This window comes from Taudactylus pleione, unplaced genomic scaffold (assembly GCF_031769625.1).
Source record: "Taudactylus pleione unplaced genomic scaffold, aTauple2 ptg000738l, whole genome shotgun sequence".
Classification (NCBI taxonomy): domain Eukaryota; kingdom Metazoa; phylum Chordata; class Amphibia; order Anura; family Myobatrachidae; genus Taudactylus; species Taudactylus pleione.
Window position 1 is genome coordinate 13071 of NW_028285140.1, and position 22540 is coordinate 35610.

Below are 22540 nucleotides of genomic sequence, written 5' to 3' on the forward strand. Positions count from 1 at the left end.
CGTGTTTATACCATTGCTTTATACCAGACCCCTGACCTCATCCTGGAGCCTGATCTAACTGCCGGAAACATATCTATTCCTTTACCAAGACCTGGGCGTATAACTGCCTCCACTATAAGGGTCATCACTTCCCATTACATTATTGTTATGTATTATGGAAGCCAAAAGATGCAGCCACATCCAGCAGTGTCCCAAACGGGACGGAATCCCGACTGCCGGCTTCCCGACCGCCTAATCCCGGCAAGGGTTAAATGACAGGCGTCGAAATCCGGATGCCTGTCATTTTACCTACGCCGGGAGCCTGAGACCCGGGCACGGACAGTCATAGGGGGGGGTTAGGTCCCTCGGGGGACTTAGGTTTAGGCGGCGAGGAAGTTGGGGGTGGGGTTAGGTTTAGGCACTTGGGGGGGAGGTTAGGGTTAGGCACCCCAAAGGGAGGGTTAGGGGGTAGAATAGGGTTAGGAAATTCTTACCTTGGACGATCAGGATTTTCACCCCTGCCGGGCAGCCGCTGTCTGGATTTGAACCGCCGACCGCAATGTAAATCATACCGAACCCGTCCCAAATTACTATAAACTAATGTCTTATTCAGACTGCTGCAATTGGCGGCTCTCCAACTGTTGTAGAACAACACGTCCCAGCAATCCCTGTAACGTTTCGCTCCTCTCAGTGATTACTCTATGTCCAGCGCATGAAAATTAAAAAGAGAGAATCAGGTGTTTGATTTAAAGACTTTAGATCTGTGGGCCTGATTCAGAGCCGGACGCTATTTGCGCTCGCTCGTCCAGAAAAAGGGGCTGGCTATTTAACTTAACCGTTCGCTCTTTGCGGTCTGTTCACGCCTCTATGTCTGAACGAGCGAACAAAACATGCGAACGTAATTTTGAAAAAAACACCCCCTGGCCGCTCGCATCCTACGTCATGTCCGCTATTTATTAGATTAATCGAGTACATCGGACGGCGTATGAACTGCTCGCTATTCTTGTGGTTGGTTTTTCCTACCGCAATCATGCGAGCAGTTCTGACTATAAAACAAGTGACGTGGTCGATGACGCTGCTTTATTAATTATGCACACCCTTAAAACGCCCGTTTGGCACGCCTGCGTTCGGATCTCCACTCCCTGTTTTCAAGCACCTTCCCCTGTTACCACCCACAAACGCCTCCTCCTGTCACTCAAAATAGCAGGCATTCGCTATTTAGCGAGCACACGATTTTCAGCCCCACTGACTGGTTCGAGCATGCGTATTAAAATCCGTACGCATGTGCAGTTGTGCGAACATCGGTCAGAACGAACGAGCGGCTCTGAATCAGGCCCAGTGTCTTTGTGCAACACTCAGTATAGAGCCCATGCAGCCTCCACCATACGCTCCAGCAATTCAGACGACAGACACAACTCACCTTGAAGGCGCCGGGCACGGTATCGGCAACGCCGTCGCAGCAGGCAGCTCCGTTCTCACAGCCATTTTTACAGTTCTGTACAGGAAGGAACAAAAAAAGCAGCTGGTGACTTGTGCTAATAATAGATAAATAATAATAAATAATTTATATATATTCCCAACAGTTTAATAAAATGTTGCAGGAGTTAAGGCATTAAAACAACTAAAATTGCGAGAGCTGGAGGGATGTCTGAACATTGGCAGAGTCGCGGTTTCATTTATTTATTCTTTTCCAATCTGATAAATTCAGCAAATGAATACAAATTGTTTATTAAGATGAGAAAGACGTGATGTTTGTATGCGCGCAGTACATGCGGTCTCTGATACGGGACATTATCTGGTGTGTGTAAACACAGAACAGGATTTATATTGCCGGGGCTGAGATTACATCAGCCAGATTAGTATTTGCACAGTAAATCATCAAACATGCTCATCAGAGGGAACAGGAGCTCGGAGAAATATCCCAATGTCACCCTTAGGCCAGTTATTCGCCGGCGTTCACACCACGCTTAGAGAACGCTGGGCTGAGTGCACCATTGAAGCGATTGACTTTGACGTGCAGGGATATTTTAAACGCCAGCGGGTGAGCCCCTTAAAAAGGTGACGATAAGGTTATCGATTTATCACATATCAAGCCAAAAATAAATAATGGATCGCCACAATTTACCAATAAAATATCACCGGGCAGCTGAGTATCCTGAGATGGCGTCAACAAAACAAAGTACAGTCATGTCGGTGTCGGGCTCCCGGTGTAGGTAAAATGACTGGCATCGGGATTTCGACGCCTGTCATTTCTACCTTGCCAGGATTAAACAGTCGGGAAGCCGGCGGTCGGGATTGATGTTTGGCAGCTGGGTGTTCGCTATTGTTCTCTGGTATCTGTCATTTTATGCGAGAGGTGGCCGGCAATGCGGACTGGTCCAATGACTAGCGCTACGCTTTGCGCCTGACTCAGAGAGGGGGAAGTCGCTCAGGAATGTGGCCCCCTATGCCAGGTATAAGAGACCTTGCATCACTCGTACAGTTCCAGATCATGCGCAATGTGAAATCACGCAAGATACGCTCTGCAAATTATCTGCGTCTCACTCTACATATAGGTAAGTACCCGCATTCTTGTGCGCTTCTTTTCCTATGTATTCGTTACATCGAAATTTAAATGAGGCACAAAGTATATAGGGCATCATGTTCTGCCCTCCTGACGGGTTGGGTACAGGAGCTGGCGCTCAGGATCCAGGTGTGAGAATCCCGACGCCATCATCCCGACTGGGTTAAAATACCAACACCAGCCATTAAGTACCCTACCCCTAACCTAACCTCCCCGCAGATTAAACCAGTCTAACCCTAAATCTAACCCCCCCCGTCTACCCCTAAACCTTCCCCTAGTGCCGAACCCCTAACCCCAATACTTAACGTCAGGAATCCGGCGGTCGGGATGTCAACTACAACCCTTCCTGACCGACCCCACTACATGTAAAGTATATTGTTCCGCAATCCGATCGCTCACTGTCTGCTTGGCTCACCCCCCCACCCCCCCCCCCCTCCGCGTCCTCTATCACTCAGGGACCACAAGGCTCGGTCCTAGGTCCCTAGCTCCTCTATGTATATCTGTTCTATAGGAAAACTCATATTATAATTATCTGTACGCGGATGACACCCAGATGTACTTACACCCAGATCTACCAGCCTTATAGATGAAAAATACATGCAAGCAAAGCGGAAATTTGGGTTAAATTAAATGTATTGTGTATTAGATCTTCCCATCAGCTAATGTTCATGATCATATTGTGAACAAGTTCGGGCCCTTAAACTGGGTTACTGGCCAAATTCAATTAAAATCTGTGCTCTCCTGAATTATTTCAGCGGCCGTACTGTCACCCTTGGCTCAGAACTGTTCCTTGTTCCCCACGTCCAATCTCTCCCCAAATCCTGTTACACAATAAATCCTGCCAGAGTACACACATATCACACAATGCTGCGCTCATAACCTCCCGGGCTGGATACCAGCATACAGTACTGTGCTTCACTGGAAGCAACAGGAAATACTTACAGCCACTAAGAACACTACAGCAATATTATACATCACTGCACGTGTCTACTATCTCCCACCGGGCCGTCGGCCCCTCCCCGCACCTCACCTGCGCCCCTCATCCACATCCTGCTCCCATTCCCCATATTCTGCTATTTCACAGAAAATAACTGAATTCACATCACACCTTGGTACGTCCACAGGAATTCCCCCCTTTACCTGGATTACGTCCCTCCTCTAAACGAGACCCAAAGAGTCAAACAAACTAAACTAGAATCTGATTTACCATCGATCTCTATTGCGATCACAGCTGGGATTACGCACGGAGGTCTCCTGCACAAATATGCTAATGAATGCAAATCGCTAAGCTGTTGCACAGCCAGCATAGAGACGCCCACTACAGCTATCTCACATCCGTAATACCTCGCAGTCCTGCGTATACATTGGGAACATCGAGTAACATCGACCCCTCACGCACAATTACAGCAGCTCTGACCTTACCCAGAAATTGCTAACCTTGTTGCACGCAGTGAGTACTCAAGCTGCGTATGCGACCGATCTATGTGCGCTATTGCAGTTGCGATCCAACCTCGCTTTTCTGCGTAAACATCAGTACCATCATTGAACATCGGGCAGTCATGCAGCATTTACAGCAGGTCTGACCAGCCGCAGAAACGGCAAGTCTCTTCACACGCGGTGGCTAATTTATGCACGCCCATGAAACAGCGTTCAAATGGACAGGCACGGCTGCGTTTTTCTGACCACTCCCCCGTCACCGCCCCCAAACGCTGACAGCCTGTCACTCACTCTGCGATGGATTCCTTTGTGCGTCCGTAATCACAGTAAAATCGATGCCCAGTGCCACTAGTACGCATGCGCAAAGGCAAACAATCGCTCGACTGCGTTCGATATCATTACCTCGTACGCTGCTGAATCAAGCCCAAGGGTCTGAAATATTTGGACAGCTATCTGTAGGTGTTGGCAATAGGGCTCTCTCTGTAAACAGAAATGAGCATTTTAGGAACAAGTTCCCTTTAGTAATCCAGCAACGTGAGGTTAAAGCCGCCTCAGTCTCCACACTCAGCTCCTGTTGGCGGTGTACCAGGAGTCTTTAAGAAACCAGTTTTGTTACAGGTGTCACGGTTCATTGCTCTTATTACCCAGCAATAAAAGACAATTTATGAAGGTGCCTATGACGTATCTATACTGCACTGAATTCTGCTCTCACATGTTTGTGCATATTTTAGCAGTTTCCTGCGTGTAATACAGCGATTGTACAGGGTGTGACCTATATAATGATTAAATCAGACCCCAGAGCAGTCACCAGCCCTGGGCCGCGGAAACGCCGGATCTCCCAATCAGGGTCCTTCCCTGAAACAAGTCAAGGTGGTGCTTTTACCCATAACTTCTATTACAAATTAGTTCCACATATTATTTTATTAATTAGACTTTAAATGTTTATGTAAATGAGGGAATGATTTCCGGCGCTGGGAGTGGGAAATGGGGGGACCTTCTGCTCGCTAGGTGGGCGCAGCACCAGAATGGACAGGATATATGTCTATATGCAGAAGCATTTTATACCCCAAATTTCACCCCATTAACCTGATTTAACACCCAACAGTATGGACAGTTCTCTCCTCTCCTGGAGAGGACACTTATAGCCGTATGCCAGGAATGTGGGGGTCCAGTCCAGGGGCAGCAGCTACCGCAGGGGCACACACAGGCCCAGCTATGAGTTGTACCAAATGTTACATCTCATTTACTGATTGGCTGAAATAATGCAACAGAGACCAGAGGGGGTGTCTGCGGGTGTATTACTGGGGGTGTCAGATAACAAATACAATTCAAACACCTAAATATAAGAGACCAAGGGGTAAACAATCAACGGATTCGCTGGCGTGACATCTTCCTAAGTCACAGGTTCTCAAACTCGGTCCTCAGGTCCCCAAACGGTGCATGTTTTCCAGGTTTCCTCACAGAATTACAAGTGAAATCATTAGCTCCACCTGTGGATCTTTTAAAATGTGTCAATGAGTAATGACAACACCTGTGTACCTGCTGGGTGACCTGGAAAACCATCTATGTGGGGTGCTGAGGACCGAGTTCGAGAACCACTGTCCTAAGTGGATCTGAGTAGAATCTCATTAAAGAGATGGAAATTGGGGTCTGCGGAGCTCAGTGAATTTATACTGACTACAGAGGCAGTCGGGGAATAGACACGGGTTGTATGATTTGCCAGATTTGATTTTCCGGTGAATGACACCTTTCCATGTTACCATGTAGCCAATATAAGGAATAATAGAACATATTATTAAGGTTAATGATCTATTACTGCATGTGCAGGAGGATTTGGCAAATAATGACCATAATGATTCAAAGAACGTTAGTAAGAGCTTTGTACATATAGGTTTCCTGGTCAGTGAGGTGCTGAGGGGATTGCCCATAGTAACCAGCCACCCAATACATGATCCTGGCTATCTCCCAACATGACCCATTCTAGGGGGGACACAATGCTCTGTTCCTGGACTTCCCCCTTAATGTATCATTGCCATAATCTGTGGTGAAACACCTTTATTATTAAACTAGTTCTATACAGGTGATGGCAATTATAAAATAAGGTGGGGGGGGGGGGGTTCCAGGAGCAGAGCATTGTGTCCCCCCCTGGAATGGCTCATGTATAGACCATTATAGCGTCCCCATGTCACAGACCTTACAGACAAGCTGTGTATTATTATTGTTATATTGGGAATATTCAGCAGTCACCCCCTATGTACAGCAGGAATACATACGAAGCACAGGGCTCCCTGCACAGCGGATAGCAGCGCTTGTTACATTGTATAGAGATTGTTTATATAACACAACAAGCAGAGGGGGGGAGCTGGGGGGGACTCAGCCGGCCCATAGTATGAGGCTCCATCTGTACACACACATGACCATCACATGTCACATGCAGAATGCCCCGGTCACCCCTCCCCCAGATTATATATATATGTATATATATATATATATATATATATATATATATATATATATATATATATATATATATACATATACACACACACAGGAGTGATTATATAAGAGGCCGGTAACTATAATATCTGTACACAGGAGGAGGAGGAGGGGCCCTGCGCGATCTTTATTATACGGGATCATGTGACACCTATAATAATAATATCACATACAGCTATATATACGGGGATGGGCGGCGCAGCTGTGTCAGGGGACGGGGGGTAATCCGGGAAGTGTTACCTGGTGTCCGGGTGCGGTTGCCCCCCTCTCTGCCAGGCTCGCCATCATCACCAGCCGCCCCCTCCTCCTCCTCCTCACAGCAGCTCAGAGAGGATTACTGGGCAGCCCCCCAGCGCGTCACCGACACAGACCTGCCCCCTCCCTCCCACCCCAATTACCTGTACATTGTGTGACGTCACCGATACCTGCTCCCACTTCCCCCAATTACCTGCACATGGTGTGACGTCACCCATTCCTGCTCCTACCCACCCTAATTAACTGTTTCTGCTGTGACGTCACTGATACCCCTGACCTTTCCCCATTACCTGTAAATTGTGTGACAACACCGACATTCTCTGCCCTCACCAATCACCTGTACGTGATGTCACTGATATCCCCCCTGCACCCCCAATTACCTGAACATAGCATGACATAACCGATTCCTGCCCTGCTATCCCAATTCCTGTACACCCCCTCCCATTCCAATCACCTGCGCACGTGTGTGACATCACTCATACACCCCCTGCCCATCCCAATCACCTGCGCACGGTGTGACGTCACTTATACACCCCCTGCCCATCCCAATCACCTGCACACGGGGTGACGTCACTTATACACCGCTGCCCATCCCAATCGCCTGCACACGGTGTGACCACACTTATACACCCCCTGCCCACCATAATCACCTGCACACGGTGTGACCTCACTTACACACACCCTGCCCATTCAAATTACCTGCACACGGTGTGACCACACTTATACACTCCCTGCCCATCCCAATCACCTGCACACGGTGTGACCTCACTTACACACCCCCTGCCCACCCTAATCACCTACACACAGTGTGACCTTACTTATACACCCCCTGCCCATCCCACTCACCTACACACAGTGTGACCTCACTTATACAGCCCTTGCCCATCCCAATCACCTGCACACGATGTGACCTCACACACCCCCTGCCCACCCCAATCACCTGCACATGGTGTGACCTCACTTATACACCCCCTGCCCATCCCAATCACCTGCACACGGTGTGACCTCACTTATACACCCACTGCCCACCCCAATCACCTGCACACGGTGTGTCCTCACTTATACACCCCCTGCCCGTCCCAATCACCTGCACACGGTGTGACCTCACTTATACACCCCCTGCCCATCCCAATCACCTACACACAGTGTGACCTCACTTATACACCCCCTGCCCATCCCAATCACCTGCACACGGTATGACCTCACTTATACACCCCGCCAATCCCAATCACCGCACTTATACCCCCCTGCCCATCCCAATCACCTGCACACGGTGTGACCTCACTTATACACCCCCTGCCCACCCCAATCACCTGCACACGGTGTGACGTCACTTATACACCCCCTGCCCACCTTAATCACCTGCACACAGTGTGACCTCACTTATACACCCCCTGCCCATCCCAATCACCTGCACACGGTGTGACCTCACTTATACACCCCCTGCCCATCCCAATCACCTGCACACGGTGTGACGTCACTTACTCACCCCCTGCCCATCCCAATCACCTCTCTCACCCTGCTTTGTATGGGAGAAGTCGCTCTGTCGTTATACGGAGACTGGGTGAAAGGGACGTCAGCTTCAGTTAGGCCCAAGATGAATACAACTTGTATTATAGGACTCGTCCACACCCTGCATGGTTTTGGCAGACATCAGTATAAGGATTTGTTCTGCGAGGAACGTGTGTACACAAGCTGATTACATAAACACAATGCTGCCAATCTGTATAATAAAAGGGAGATAATATCGTGGGCAACTCAGGTCATCCCCAAAGCGGCACAGATTACTTATAAAGTCATTATATGTATTGACGCATGGCGTGCCCCACTTACGTCACCAGCATGAACTAAATGCGATGTAAGATGCCTTTATAACTGGTTGGTGAATGAGATCCCAGCTGTAATTTTTCGGCAGCATGATTATAATATAATGGAGTCTATGTACTAAGCCTTGCAGAGAGATAAAGCGAATGGAGATAAACTACCAACCAATCAGCTCCTGTCACTTTACAGGCTGTGTTTGAAAAATGACAGGTTATTACTGTAACTCTCTCCCACTCTTCATACATAGACCCCAATGAGTTCTATGTTCTAGGTCAGAGTTCCCGAAACGTAATCTGATATAACATCCCTGCACCAAAAATTGCTTTATAATCACTTGACCGTACTGGTAAATGTCCAAAGCCGGAACGCTGCTCACCGACGTCTTATTGAGGTTTATATCGGGATAATCAGTACTGTCCAGCAATGCGCACAGGTCCATGTGCTTAACGTGTCACAATATGACGATACTGACTCGGTGCTGCGTATAAGGTTATCTGATTGGCCACGAACATGTATGATATACGCACACGTTATAAGATCCAGTCATGCAACTCGTCCCTATCGCATAAAGCCGCATTCTTGCAGTGTGCGCACGCATTACAAACTGCCCATTGTATCCCAGATGATCTCACACAGGGTAATCCCAAAAACTTGACCAGCTGGAAACTCTTGGGAGATGCGGTGACATAATATACAATGGGCGAATAGAGCAGGATCCTTATTTGGGCCTCGGCAATGGTCGCTGCATTCTGTGCCTCTAATGAGACGTTTGTGGCGGAGTTACAGCCTAATAATTGTCACCACAGACATTGGGAGGCGCGCTGCGGCCTGACGCCAGGACTGCAGGTCGCTGCAAACATCTGTTAAACACTCAGAACTAGACTCCGGACAAGTTGCTGATCTGTTTACCAGTTATACAGCCGCAGTTGTAACATAAATGTCGCCCGATGCAGGCACAGGTGACAGACAGAGCTGATGAGTGCAGCTAATGCTATACGTGCCCTTCTCCCTGGGGTCACATTATAGCAAAACAACCACTGGGAGGAGGCAGGGAGAGCTGTACGATGTAACAGTAAGCAGCACTTTGACCAGACATGTTTTCCTGTACTCCCTGAGCACAAAAAAGATGCAACAGCTGCCAAATCCTCTGAGTGGATGCAGAATGTTACTGCTCCTGGGGCATTACATGTGCGTGTACAAGAAATGCCAAACTTCAGCAATATGGGGTGCGGTAATTATCAAAGTAACTTCTGGTTGTAAATTACATCCATGTGGTAACCACCCTTTCCACGAGTATCAGGACAAATCTGTTTCATTACTAAGTTTTAGAGGTTGCTTACTGCCGCTGACATATTTATGTGAATGTCTATCCCGCATCTCAAGCTTTACTGTGATCAACATATACAACCTACTAGTGGCCTTTTACACTAGTATGTAATGAATCAATCATGTAAAGTAATCATCATTGCAAAATGTACATTGAAAAAAAATCTCAGGACTCCCGCGTTTTTTGTACATAGGGCTGGATTCATTTTGGTTCGCTATTGCGATTACGCACACAGGCGAATGATTATTGTGCACTGCGCACGTGTATGCATCTCAGTGCTCGAAGGTTACACTCACAGAGACCACGCAGACCCTTCGCAGAGTGATTGACAGGAAGTGAGCATTTGGGGGTGCTGACGAAGGGGGGGTACTCGTCGAAACGCAGGCATGCCAGTGTGTTTGAACGCCATTACAGGGATATGCATAAATAAGCCACTGCGATGATATATGCAGCTTGAGTACTCACTGCGTGCGACGAGGTTAGCCATATCTGAGTAAGGTCAGACCTGCTGTAATTGTGTGCGAGGGGCCGATGGTACTCCATGTTCCCGATATAAATGCAGGATTGCACAGTAATACGGATGAGAGATAGCGGTAGTGGGCGTCTCTATACTGGCTATGGGCGTCTGTATAATAGTTTTGCGATTGCAGTCATTAGCATATTTTCGCAATGGACCTACGTGCGTAATCGCAGAGTGCAATCGCAATAATGATCCGTAGTGGATCAGACCCACAGACCCCTAAATCTTCCAACTCATCCAATGCAGATGGTAAGGTATATGAATGATATACGGCTATATAACCTAATGCAGATGGTAAGGTATATGAATGATATACGGCTATATAACCTAATGCAGATGGTAAGGTATATGAATGGTATACAGCTATATAACCTAATGCAGATGGTAAGGTATATGAATGATATACAGCTATATAACCTAATGCAGATGGTAAGGTATATGATGATATATACGGCTATATAACCTAATGCATATGGTAAGGTATATGAATGATATACCGCTATATAACCTAATGCAGATGGTAAGGTATATGAATGATATACGGCTATATAACCTAATGCAGATGGTAAGGTATATGAATGATATACAGCTATATAGCCTAATGCAGATGGTAAGGTATATGAATGATATACGGCTACATAACCTAATGCAGATGGTAAGGTATATGAATGATATACGGCTATATAACCTAATACAGATGGTAAAGTATATGAATAATATACGGCTATATAACCTAATGCAGATGGTAAGGTATATGAATGATATACGGCTATATAACCTAATGCAGATGGTAAGGTATATGAATGATATACAGCTATATAACCTAATGCAGATGGTAAGGTATATGAATGATATACGGCTATATAACCTAATGCAGGTGGTAAGGTATATAAATGATATACAGCTATATAACTTAATACAGATGGTAAGGTATATGAATGATATACGGCTATATAACCTAATGCAGATGGTAAGGTATATGAATGATATACGGCTATATAACCTAATGCAGATGGTAAGGTATATGAATGATATACGGCTATATAACCTAATGCAGATGGTAAGGTATATGAATGATATACGGCTATATAACCTAATGCAGATGGTAAGGTATATGAATGATATATACGGCTATATAACCTAATGCAGATGGTAAGGTATATGAATGATATACCGCTATATAACCTAATGCAGATGGTAAGGTATATGAATGATATACGGCTATATAACCTAATGCAGATGGTAAGGTATATGAATGATATACAGCTATATAGCCTAATGCAGATGGTAAGGTATATGAATGATATACGGCTACATAACCTAATGCAGATGGTAAGGTATATGAATGATATACGGCTATATAACCTAATGCAGATGGTAAGGTATATGAATGATATACAGCTATATAACCTAATGCAGATGGTAAGGTATATGAATGATATACGGCTATATAACCTAATGCAGATGATAAGGTATATAAATGATATACAGCTATATAACCTAATACAGATGGTAAGGTATATGAATGATATACGGCTATATAACCTAATGCAGATGGTAAGGTATATGAATGATATACGGCTATATAACCTAATGCAGATGGTAAGGTATATGAATGATATACGGCTATATAACCTAATGCAGATGGTAAGGTATATGAATGATATACGGCTATATAACCTAATGCAGATGGTAAGGTGTATGAATGATATACGGCTATATAACCTAATGCGTATGGTATGGTATACGAATGATATACGGCTATATAACCTAATGCAGATGGTAAGGTATATGAATGATATACGGCTATATAACCTAATGCAGATGGTAAGGTGTATGAATGATATACGGCTATATAACCTAATGCAGATGGTAAGGTATATGAATGATATACGGCTATATAACCTAATGCAGATGGTAAGGTATATGAATGATATACGGCTATATAACCTAATGCAGATGGTAAGGTATATGAATGATATACGGCTATATAACCTAATGCAGATGGTAAGGTGTATGAATGATATACGGCTATATAACCTAATGCAGATGGTAAGGTATATGAATGGTATACAGCTATATAACCTAATGCAGATGGTAAGGTATATGAATGGTATACAGCTATATAACCTAATGCAGATGGTAAGGTATATGAATGATATACGGCTATATAACCTGATGCAGATGGTAAGGTGTATGAATGATATACGGCTATATAACCTAATGCAGATGGTAAGGTATATGAATGATATACGGCTATATAACCTAATGCAGATGGTAAGGTATATGAATGATATACGGCTATATAACCTAATGCAGATGGTAAGGTATATGAATGATATACGGCTATATAACCTAATGCAGATGGTAAGGTATATGAATGATATACGGCTATATAACCTAATGCAGATTGTAAGGTATATGAATTATATACAGCTATATAACCTAATGCAGATGGTAAGGTGTATGAATGATATACGGCTATATAACCTAATACAGGTGGCAAGGTATATAAATGATATACAGCTATATAACCTAATACAGATAGTAAGGTATATGAATGACATACGGCTATATAACCTAATGCAGATGGTAAGGTATATGAATGATATATACGGCTATATAACCTAATGCAGATGGTAAGGTATATGAATGATATAATATGAGATATGGTAAGAACTTACTCTTGTTATCTCTATTTCTACGAAGTCCATAGGGTTCCACAGGATACCTTGGGGTATAGGCGATGGCGGCAGACATCCAGGAACCACAGAGTTAAATTTTCAGCCTCCCAGGATGCACTGGGGTCCCTCTCCTATACCCCGCCCCCGAGCCTCAGGCCACTCAGTTTCGTAACAAGCCATAGGCCGGAGCAGGAGCAAAAAAGAGAGAGAAGACAGTCTGGAACACACAAGAATCACATTCTCACCAGAAGGAGACGGAGAAACCGGTGACCAGATCAAAGCCCATCTGCAGTACAGGTGCGACAGGGCGGGAGTCCTGTGGAACCCTATGGACTTCGTAGAAATAGAAATAACAAGGGTAAGTTCTTACCATATCTCATATTTTCTACTTCAGGGTCCATAGGGTATCCACAGGATACCTTGGGGATGTCCCAAAGCAGTATCCTTTAAGGGTGGGGACGCTCCTGTGCTGTAAGGAGAATCCGCCACCGAAAGGAAGCATCCTGAGAGGCGAAGGTATCAAAAGCATAATACCTTACCAAAAATATGGACAGATGACCATGTGGCTGCCAATCACCGCTGAAGCGCCACGTCGAGCTGTCCACGAAGGACCCACAGACCTAGTGGAAGAGCTTTAATAGAGGATGGAACAGGAAGACCTGTGAATCCATCCTGCCAAAGTTAGCGTAGTGGCAGGCCAACCCTTTTTATGGAAACCAGAAAGGACAAAACCGAGAGTCTGATTTCCTAAATGGACTGGTACGGTCAACTTAAATTCATAGCGCCCGTACCACAGCCAAATAGCCCTCACCAGCAGACAGGACTGGGGAAGTAAAGGCAAGCACTGCCCTGTTCCTAGGAAAGATGAGAAAAAGGGAGGTCTACATGACAGAGCCTCCCATTCTGAGATCCTACTGGCCAAATTAAGAGCCAGAAGGAATACAGTCCTAGCCGTAAGCCATTTGAAATCCACTGAGCCCAGTGGATCAAATGGCGGTCCTCAGAGAGCCCTAAGGACCACAGCCAAATCCCAAGGAGCCACAGGTGGAACAAAGGGATGCTGAATATAACGTACACCCTGCACAAAGGTGCGGACATCAGGAAGAGTAGCAATCCTACACTGAAACCATACTAACAGGGCAGAAACCTGCACCTTGAGGTAAGCAAGGCGAAGACCGTTATCTAAGCCCACCTGTAGGAAAGCCAACCTCTGGATATCCGGAATACCCGAGGAGCCTAGCCTCTAGGGCGACACCTGAAAGAAAGTATACCATACCTAATGGTAAATTCTTGCAGATAAAAACTTCCGAGCTCTTAGCATGGACAGAGCCCCTGTTAACTATAGAGCTGGAAAAACTCCTAGACCTTAAGAGGGCAGTCTCCACCACAGACAACCCAGGTCTGGGTATCAGCCAGGATCCTGAGACAGCAGGTCCGGGCGTAGAGGCAACAGCTTCGGAGTGTTAACTGAGAGGCTCCGAAGATCTGAGTAATAGTGCCATCTGGCCTACGCTGGAGCTATCAGCAGGAGCGTGCCTCCTTCTTGCTATTACTGGAGGAAGAAGGGATAACGGAGGGACGAGGTACACAACTTGGAAAGTCCACTGGACCTGCCTACGTCTATCAGAAGAGTCTCATCTCTGAAAGGCTCTACTTGTTCACCAGAAGATTGAACACCTCCTGATAAAGAGGACATTTCCCTGAATGCACGTCTTGACGGCTGAGAAAGCCTGCTTTCCAGCTGAGGATTCCTGAATGAACACTGCCGATGATAGCAGGGATATAGCCTTCCACCCAAGCCAGAATTCGGGACACCACTGTTAGTGTCGCCTGACTTCGGGAACCTCCTAGGTGGTTTACATAAGCCATCATGATGGCGTTGTCAGACTGTACCTGCACGGTATTTCCGTGGAGGACCTGTCCTGCATGCTGGAGAACCCTGAATACTGCTCAGAGTTCTCAGATGTTTATGGGAAGCGCAAAAACTACTGGTGTCCACCTGCCCTGGAACAAGTGTGGACCAGTCATGCTTCCCAGCCACGGATACTGGCGTCCGTCGTCAGAAGGACCCTGTCCGCAATCCCAAAGGGGGTGCCCCTTGTTTAGGTGAGCTTTCTGCAGCCACCAGGCCAGAGAGAGACAAACCTCCGGGGAAAGCCTATTGACTTTATCCTATGGGGCAACCCATCCCATCCGGAGAGGATCAAGTTCTTTAGAGTGAAGCTGGGTACTCTCCACCATGTCGAACAGCGACATCCTGGAACCCAGGAACCACATTGCCAAGTGAATAGACACTCGGCGACTCTGCAGGCATCTGCGTACCTTTGCCTGTAATGCAGAGATCTTTTCCTCAATCACAAAGATCCTCAGATGTTGGGATATGGAGCATCCTCTGTGAAGAATCAGAAAGGAACATTTCCAGTTAATCAGTCAGCCCTAACGTAGCAACACAGATATTGTCCGTTGCATATGGCACTGAAGTATCTCTGGAGACCGTGTAACAACAGGAGGTCACTCGGATAGGGTAACAAGCGGACCCCCTGCATCCGCAGGTGGGCTGCCATAACTACCATGACCCTGGTAAACCGTGAGGCGCGGAGGCCAGACCAAGGGGCAATGCCAGAAACTGGAAATGCTTATCGACCACTGCAAACCTGAGGAAAACACTGGTGTGCTAAGAAAAGAGGGATATTCAGGTAGTCACCCTGAATATATCCAACGACACCACAAAATTCCCAGGCTCCATTGAATGATGGAATGCAGGGTCCCCCTCCCGAACCGAGGAACCCTTAAGAATTTGTTGAAGGATTCGAGGTTGAGAATGTCCTGGTAAGACCCATTGGGTGTCTGTACCAGAAAGAGGATGGAGTAATACCTCGTTCCCCTTTGAGGCAACGGAATAGGTACTATAACTCCTGCCTGGAGCATAGAGTGTAACACCCTCAAAAATTACAGGGCCTAGTCCTGAATTGACAGAATGACCTGTAACGAAAAACCTTCTGGGAGGCTTTTACCGGGAGGAAAGGACATACCTTCAAGAAAATACTTCTCTTACCCCAGTGTCCGTGGTGGTCAGACACCAGCACTGGGCGAACTGGAGAAGCCGGCCTCCAACTCTGGGGGCTCCCGAGAGGAGGCCCGTCCCGTGAGGCTGAAGGCTTATAGTCCAACTTGGGAGTAGGACGTCTTGTACTCCAAGCCTGTTCTTATGGCTGAGCAGATTTCCTGGCTACTGACTGTCTTGGAAAGCTGTATTTTAGACTTACCCTGGCCTCACAGGGCCGAAAAGACAAAGTCCCAGACCCTGATGGGACTGTAGCCGATGGCAGACACGCAGACGTAGCTGCTGCCTGCAGGGCCACAATTGCGTCCAGACGAGGGCCAAACAGGACTTCTCCTGTAAAAGGCAAAGCATTCCAAATGGAATCTGCGTCCGCTTTCCAAGAGCGCAACCACAGGGAGCGGCAAGCCGCTACTGCTGCCGAGGAGATTCTGGAAAGGAGTAGGCTATATGTAAGACCGTCTCATTATGAACGTGGCAAAGTCTCTGAGAATTTGCCACTATCCACCTGCTCTGCTGGAGAGTCAGTGTGCAGAGATCCAGTTACCTACTCAGTGTTCCATGGCTCTGGCCCCCCAGCACACGGCCATAGCCGGCCTGGAAGCCCCTCCAGCAAGGGAATATTGGATTTTAGATATATTTGCACCTTGCAATCTGGAACCTCCTTCAAAGAGGACCTGGAGGGCAAGGGCAACGTAGCACTCCTCACTAGGCGTGTAACATGAGAATCTACCCGTAAAGGTAACTCCCATTCGGAAATGTAATTATCCGCAAAAGGGGTATGCAAAAGGTCAACCGTTTTTGAGGCTGGAACCGCTTACCCGGATTTTCCACGCCTCCTCTAAAATGATCCACCTGACCAGATAGAGGAATTACAGTGGCAACACCCTTATCCTTAAAGAAGGCATATTTGGATTTAGCCACGGGGGATATGTAATAACCAAAGCCGCACGGACTGCCCGTAGAAGGCCAGGTATATAGACTTTAGACCCAGACTACGACTCCTTTGCACTAAGGGGCTCGTGTCTGAAAAAGTCAATAATGTCACCGTCATCAGACGTCATGTCTTTACCCGTCTGAGACCCAAAAGGCCGTTTAGAAGGCCGAAATGGTGACTCCCCCTGTAAAACGTCCATCAGGTGCTATACCATTTGGACAATAAATTCACCCACACAGGCTCCTGCGAGACCTGGGGGGGCCAAAAACAGGATACACTGGGGTACCATCAACTGTCCAGGGACCCCTGCATGTGATGAGACCACCACAGGCTGCGATAACCCCTATGGGGAAACGCAGGGGGCGTTGCCCACAAAGGCTGTAAGCATCTTAGCCAGCCGAGGGCGGTCCCCTTTTTTGTGCAGGCACAGTGACAGAAATGGGGCGTGATATATAATACAACATGCCCTCCATAAACCCTCAGTGTCTACATATCCCTCCGCTAACTGCACATGATATCAGTACATTATAGCTGGAAGAGGATATCCTCGTTCACTTTCCGACATGAGGAGTGTGAACGGAGCGTATGTGACCTCCCACACAGAAAAACCACGTTTACTGTGAGGTAATAAACACCCTGCGACACCGCACCGCAAGGGCTGTAGCAGAAGAACAGGGATAGGAAAAGGCTGACAGTCAGAAATGAAAGTACAGGCAAACAGCGCTAGCATTTAAGTCACATACAATGCACAGATAACATCCTGCATTACAGGCACTGCAATCAACTACACAGACCAGAGCCTGGTAGGAAACAGTGCTGCATAAACTGACCTTAATTGAAGGAGAGGTATGCGGGGGACCCGGACCGCAATGGCACCTGTATCACCTTCCAGCAGCGTTTGTCATTCCCAGCACATGTAGTGAGAAAATGGCCACCGAGGAGCAGAGAGAAGGCGGGCCCGGGGGAGGAGCGCTGACACAGCCCGCTCAGACCGCTGTGGAATGGCACTGTGCAGCGGGGGAGACGCCGGCTGTGAGACAGGGAAGGCGTTCTCCCCTGGCGTGCTATCAACCCCTGGGACGCCGAGCTGTACCGCACATGCTACGGCCCGCTGTCCCTGGTGGTCTAGTGGAAGGCGCAGGATCAGTACCTGGCCCCACGCGCAGCCGGTCCCCAGGGAGCCCCCTGCCTGGGGACCAAACAGGACTGTGTTACCGGCGGGTGCCCACCGCGGGACCCCGCCGCTTACCTTGTTCCCCATGCATCCGGCCACAGTCCAGGTAGCCGGGGATCACCGCTAGCTGTGACCCCAGCTACCTACCAGCATCCCCGGATCGGTACCGGCGTTCTGGTACCGGCGGGGTGTAGGAGTGACAGCATGGATGTCAATACTGACTGTCCTATGCTGGAGCACTCTAGTTGTGCAGCCACAGCTGCGAAGAAATATTCAGGGGCCTTAAAAAGACCCCCCTCTGTACGGTGCGACTGGTCCGGCCAGGCACCTACGAAAACTGAGTGGCCTGAGGCTCGGGGGCGGGGTATAGGAGAGGGACCCCAGTGCATCCTGGGAGGCTGAAAATTTAACTCTGTGGTGCCTGGATGTCTGCCGCCATCGCCTATACCCCAAGGTATCCTGTGGATACCCTATGGACCCTGAAGTAGAAATACAGCTATATAACCTAATGCAGATGGTAAGGTGTATGAATGATATACGGCTATATAACCTAATGCAGATGGTAAGGTATATGAATGATATATACAGCTATATAACCTAATGCAGATGGTAAGGTATATGAATGATATATGGCTATATAACCTAATGCAGATGGTAAGGTATATGAATGATATACGGCTATATAACCTAATGCAGATGGTAAGGTATATGAATGATATACGGCTATATAACCTAATGCAGATGGTAAGGTATATGAATGATATACAGCTATATAACCTAATACAGATGGTAAGGTATATGAATGATATACAGCTATATAACCTAATGCAGATGGTAAGGTATATGAATGATATACGGCTATATAACCTAATGCAGATGGTAAGGTATATGAATGATATACGGCTATATAACCTAATGCAGATGGTAAGGTATATGAATGATATACGGCTATATAACCTAATGCAGATGGTAAGGTATATGAATGATATACGGCTATATAACCTAATGCAGATGGTAAGGTATATGAATGATATACGGCTATATAACCTAATGCAGATGGTAAGGTATATGAATGATATATACGGCTATATAACCTAATGCAGATGGTAAGGTATATGAATGATATATGGCTACATAACCTAATACAGATGGTAAGGTATATGAATGATATATACGGCTATATAACCTAATACAGATGGTAAGGTATATGAATGATATATGGCTATATAACCTAATACAGATGGTAAGGTATATGAATGATATACAGCTATATAACCTAATGCAGGTGGTAAGGTATATGAATGATATACGGCTATATAACCTAATGCAGATGGTAAGGTGTATGAATGATATACGGCTATATAACCTAATGCAGATGGTAAGGTGTATGAATGATATACGGCTATATAACCTAATGCAGATGGTAAGGTATATGAATGATATATACAGCTATATAACCTAATGCAGATGGTAAGGTGTATGAATGATATACAGCTATATAACCTAATACAGATGGTAAGGTATATGAATGATATACGGCTATATAACCTAATACAGATGGTAAGGTATATGAATGATATACAGCTATATAACCTAATGCAGGTGGTAAGGTATATGAATGATATACGGCTATATAACCTAATTCAGATGGTAAGGTATATGAATGATATACGGCTATATAACCTAATGCAGATGGTAAGGTATATGAATGATATACGGCTATATAACCTAATGCAGATGGTAAGGTATATGAATGATATGCGGCTATATAACCTAATGCAGATGGTAAGGTATATGAATGATATACGGCTATATAACCTAATGCAGATGGTAAGGTATATGAATGATATGCGGCTATATAACCTAATGCAGATGGTAAGGTATATGAATGATATACGGCTATATAACCTAATGCAGATGGTAAGGTATATGAATGATATACGGCTATATAACCTAATGCAGATGGTAAGGCATATGAATGATATACGGCTATATAACCTAATGCAGATGGTAAGGTATATGAATGATATACGGCTATATAACCTAATGCAGATGGTAAGGTATATGAATGATATACGGCTACATAACCTAATGCAGATGGTAAGGTATATGAATGATATATACGGCTATATAACCTAATGCAGATGGTAAGGTATATAAATTATATATACGGCTATATAAACTAATGCAGAAGGGTAAGGTATATGAATGATATATGGCTATATAAACTAATGCAGATGGTAAGGTATATGAATGATATACGGCTATATAACCTAATGCAGATGGTAAGGTATATGAATGGTACACGGCTATATTAACTAACGCAGATGGCAAGGTATATGAATGATATACGGCTATATAACCTAATGCAGATGGTAAGGTATATGAATGATATACGGCTATATAACCTAATGCAGATGGTAAGGTATATGAATGATATACGGCTATATAACCTAATGCAGATGGTAAGGTATATGAATGATATACAGCTATATAACCTAATGCAGATGGTAAGGTATATGAATGAGCTACGGCTATATAACCTAATACAGATGGTAAGGTATATGAATGGTATACGGCTATATAACCTAATGCAGATGGTAAGGTATATGAATGCTATACGGCTATATAACCTAATGCAGATGGTAAGGTATATGAATGGTATACGGCTATATAACCTAATGCAGATGGTAAGGTATATGAATGATATACGGCTATATAACCTAATGCAGATGGTAAGGTATATGAATGGTATACGGCTATATAACCTAATGCAGATGGTAAGGTATATGAATGATATACGGCTATATAACCTAATGCAGATGGTAAGGTATATGAATGGTATACGGCTATATAACCTAATGCAGATGGTAAGGTATATGAATGATATATACGGCTATATAACCTAATGCAGATGGTAAGGTATATGAATGATATACGGCTATATAACCTAATGCAGATGGTAAGGTATATGAATGGTATACGGCTATATAACCTAATGCAGATGGTAAGGTATATGAATGATATATACGGCTATATAACCTAATGCAGATGGTAAGGTATATGAATGATATACGGCTATATAACCTAATGCAGATGGTAAGGTATATGAATGGTATACGGCTATATAACCTAATGCAGATGGTAAGGTATATGAATGATATACGGCTATATAACCTAATGCAGATGGTAAGGTATATGAATGATATACGGCTATATAACCTAATGCAGATGGTAAAGTATATGAATGTCTTATGACTATATAAACTATTATCTGCATGTACAATATCTCAGCAGTAAACAGGGTTTATGAGGACGCAGCAGCCCTCTCAGAGGATATGTTCTGTGTCTGGGGAAGGAAGCAGATTTGACCTCCGAAATGTAACAGGAAACCCCGCAGCCCGGCTGATTCATTACTTACTGGCTATGATACTGTATCTGGCTATACCAGATAAATGCTGCTTAATGCTGAGATACTGTAGGCGCACTCTATTATATTTGGGAGATAAATTGTAGCCCTGACCTATTGGAGGCAGCAAATGATTATACTCAGCCCTAGATCACCTGAAGAGAGTAAAAGGGGTCTTATTTATTAATAGCCTGCCGAAAATACTTATTTTCAATCGTAGCTGAACGTGGTGATAAAAATTAACTCCTCTCGCCATCATTTATCAACAAAAACTCTGAAGCGATGAGCGCTGCTGACTGGCGGCAAGGGTTAGCACAGGAAGGCTTGGGATGGCGAAAAGAGAAAGAATTCAGCGATACTTGTTAGATAGGCTCTCCCCGTGCAAAGCGAGATCTTACCACCGGCAAGAAATACCGCCGGACATAGCGCTGATACCACCGGCGTAGAACACCTTAATGTGTGTTTTCTGCAGTAATACCCGTTTCACTTTTCACCATGTGCTAAGACGACCTGCTCATGCAATGGATAGCTCATATATCAGACCTGCACTTTATCTAATGGAAGTTTTATTCTGTACAATACTCTGCCTATTATTTGGACATTCCCTCCGAGGTCCAAGGGACAATGCCAGGGGCCCGTTATCACGCGATTCGCTTCATCAAGTCCGCACCCCAACCGCTTCATAAGAAAGATGTTTCTAGAACACACAAAATTTGTGGGTCCCCCGATAGTCTGGCGGGGGAGGTAAGGATGCTGGAAGTACTCTGGCATCAGCGTCGCGGCGGTGGACACTGGGGGGCATATGTAGCAAAGCTTGATGTGAGATAAAATTGTGAGATATATATCACCAACCAATCAGCTTCTAACTTACATT

The 22540-nt window shown here is 45.5% G+C and overlaps 1 long non-coding RNA gene across 2 annotated transcripts in view; it reads right to left on the reverse strand.

The window, feature by feature from the left end:
• Positions 1-478: 478 nt before the first annotated feature.
• Positions 479-22540, reverse strand: part of LOC148477168 (uncharacterized) — a 51681-nt gene continuing 29619 nt past the window's right edge. The window contains exons 1-3 of one of the 2 annotated variants that reach the window (XR_015872544.1): positions 6716-6826; positions 1400-1474; positions 479-678 (exon numbers count right to left, since the gene is read on the reverse strand). This is a non-coding gene — a long non-coding RNA (uncharacterized LOC148477168). Of the gene's footprint in view, positions 679-1399; positions 1475-6715; positions 6827-22540 lie in introns of those variants that run through there. The other variant, XR_015872543.1, reaches the window with a different exon arrangement.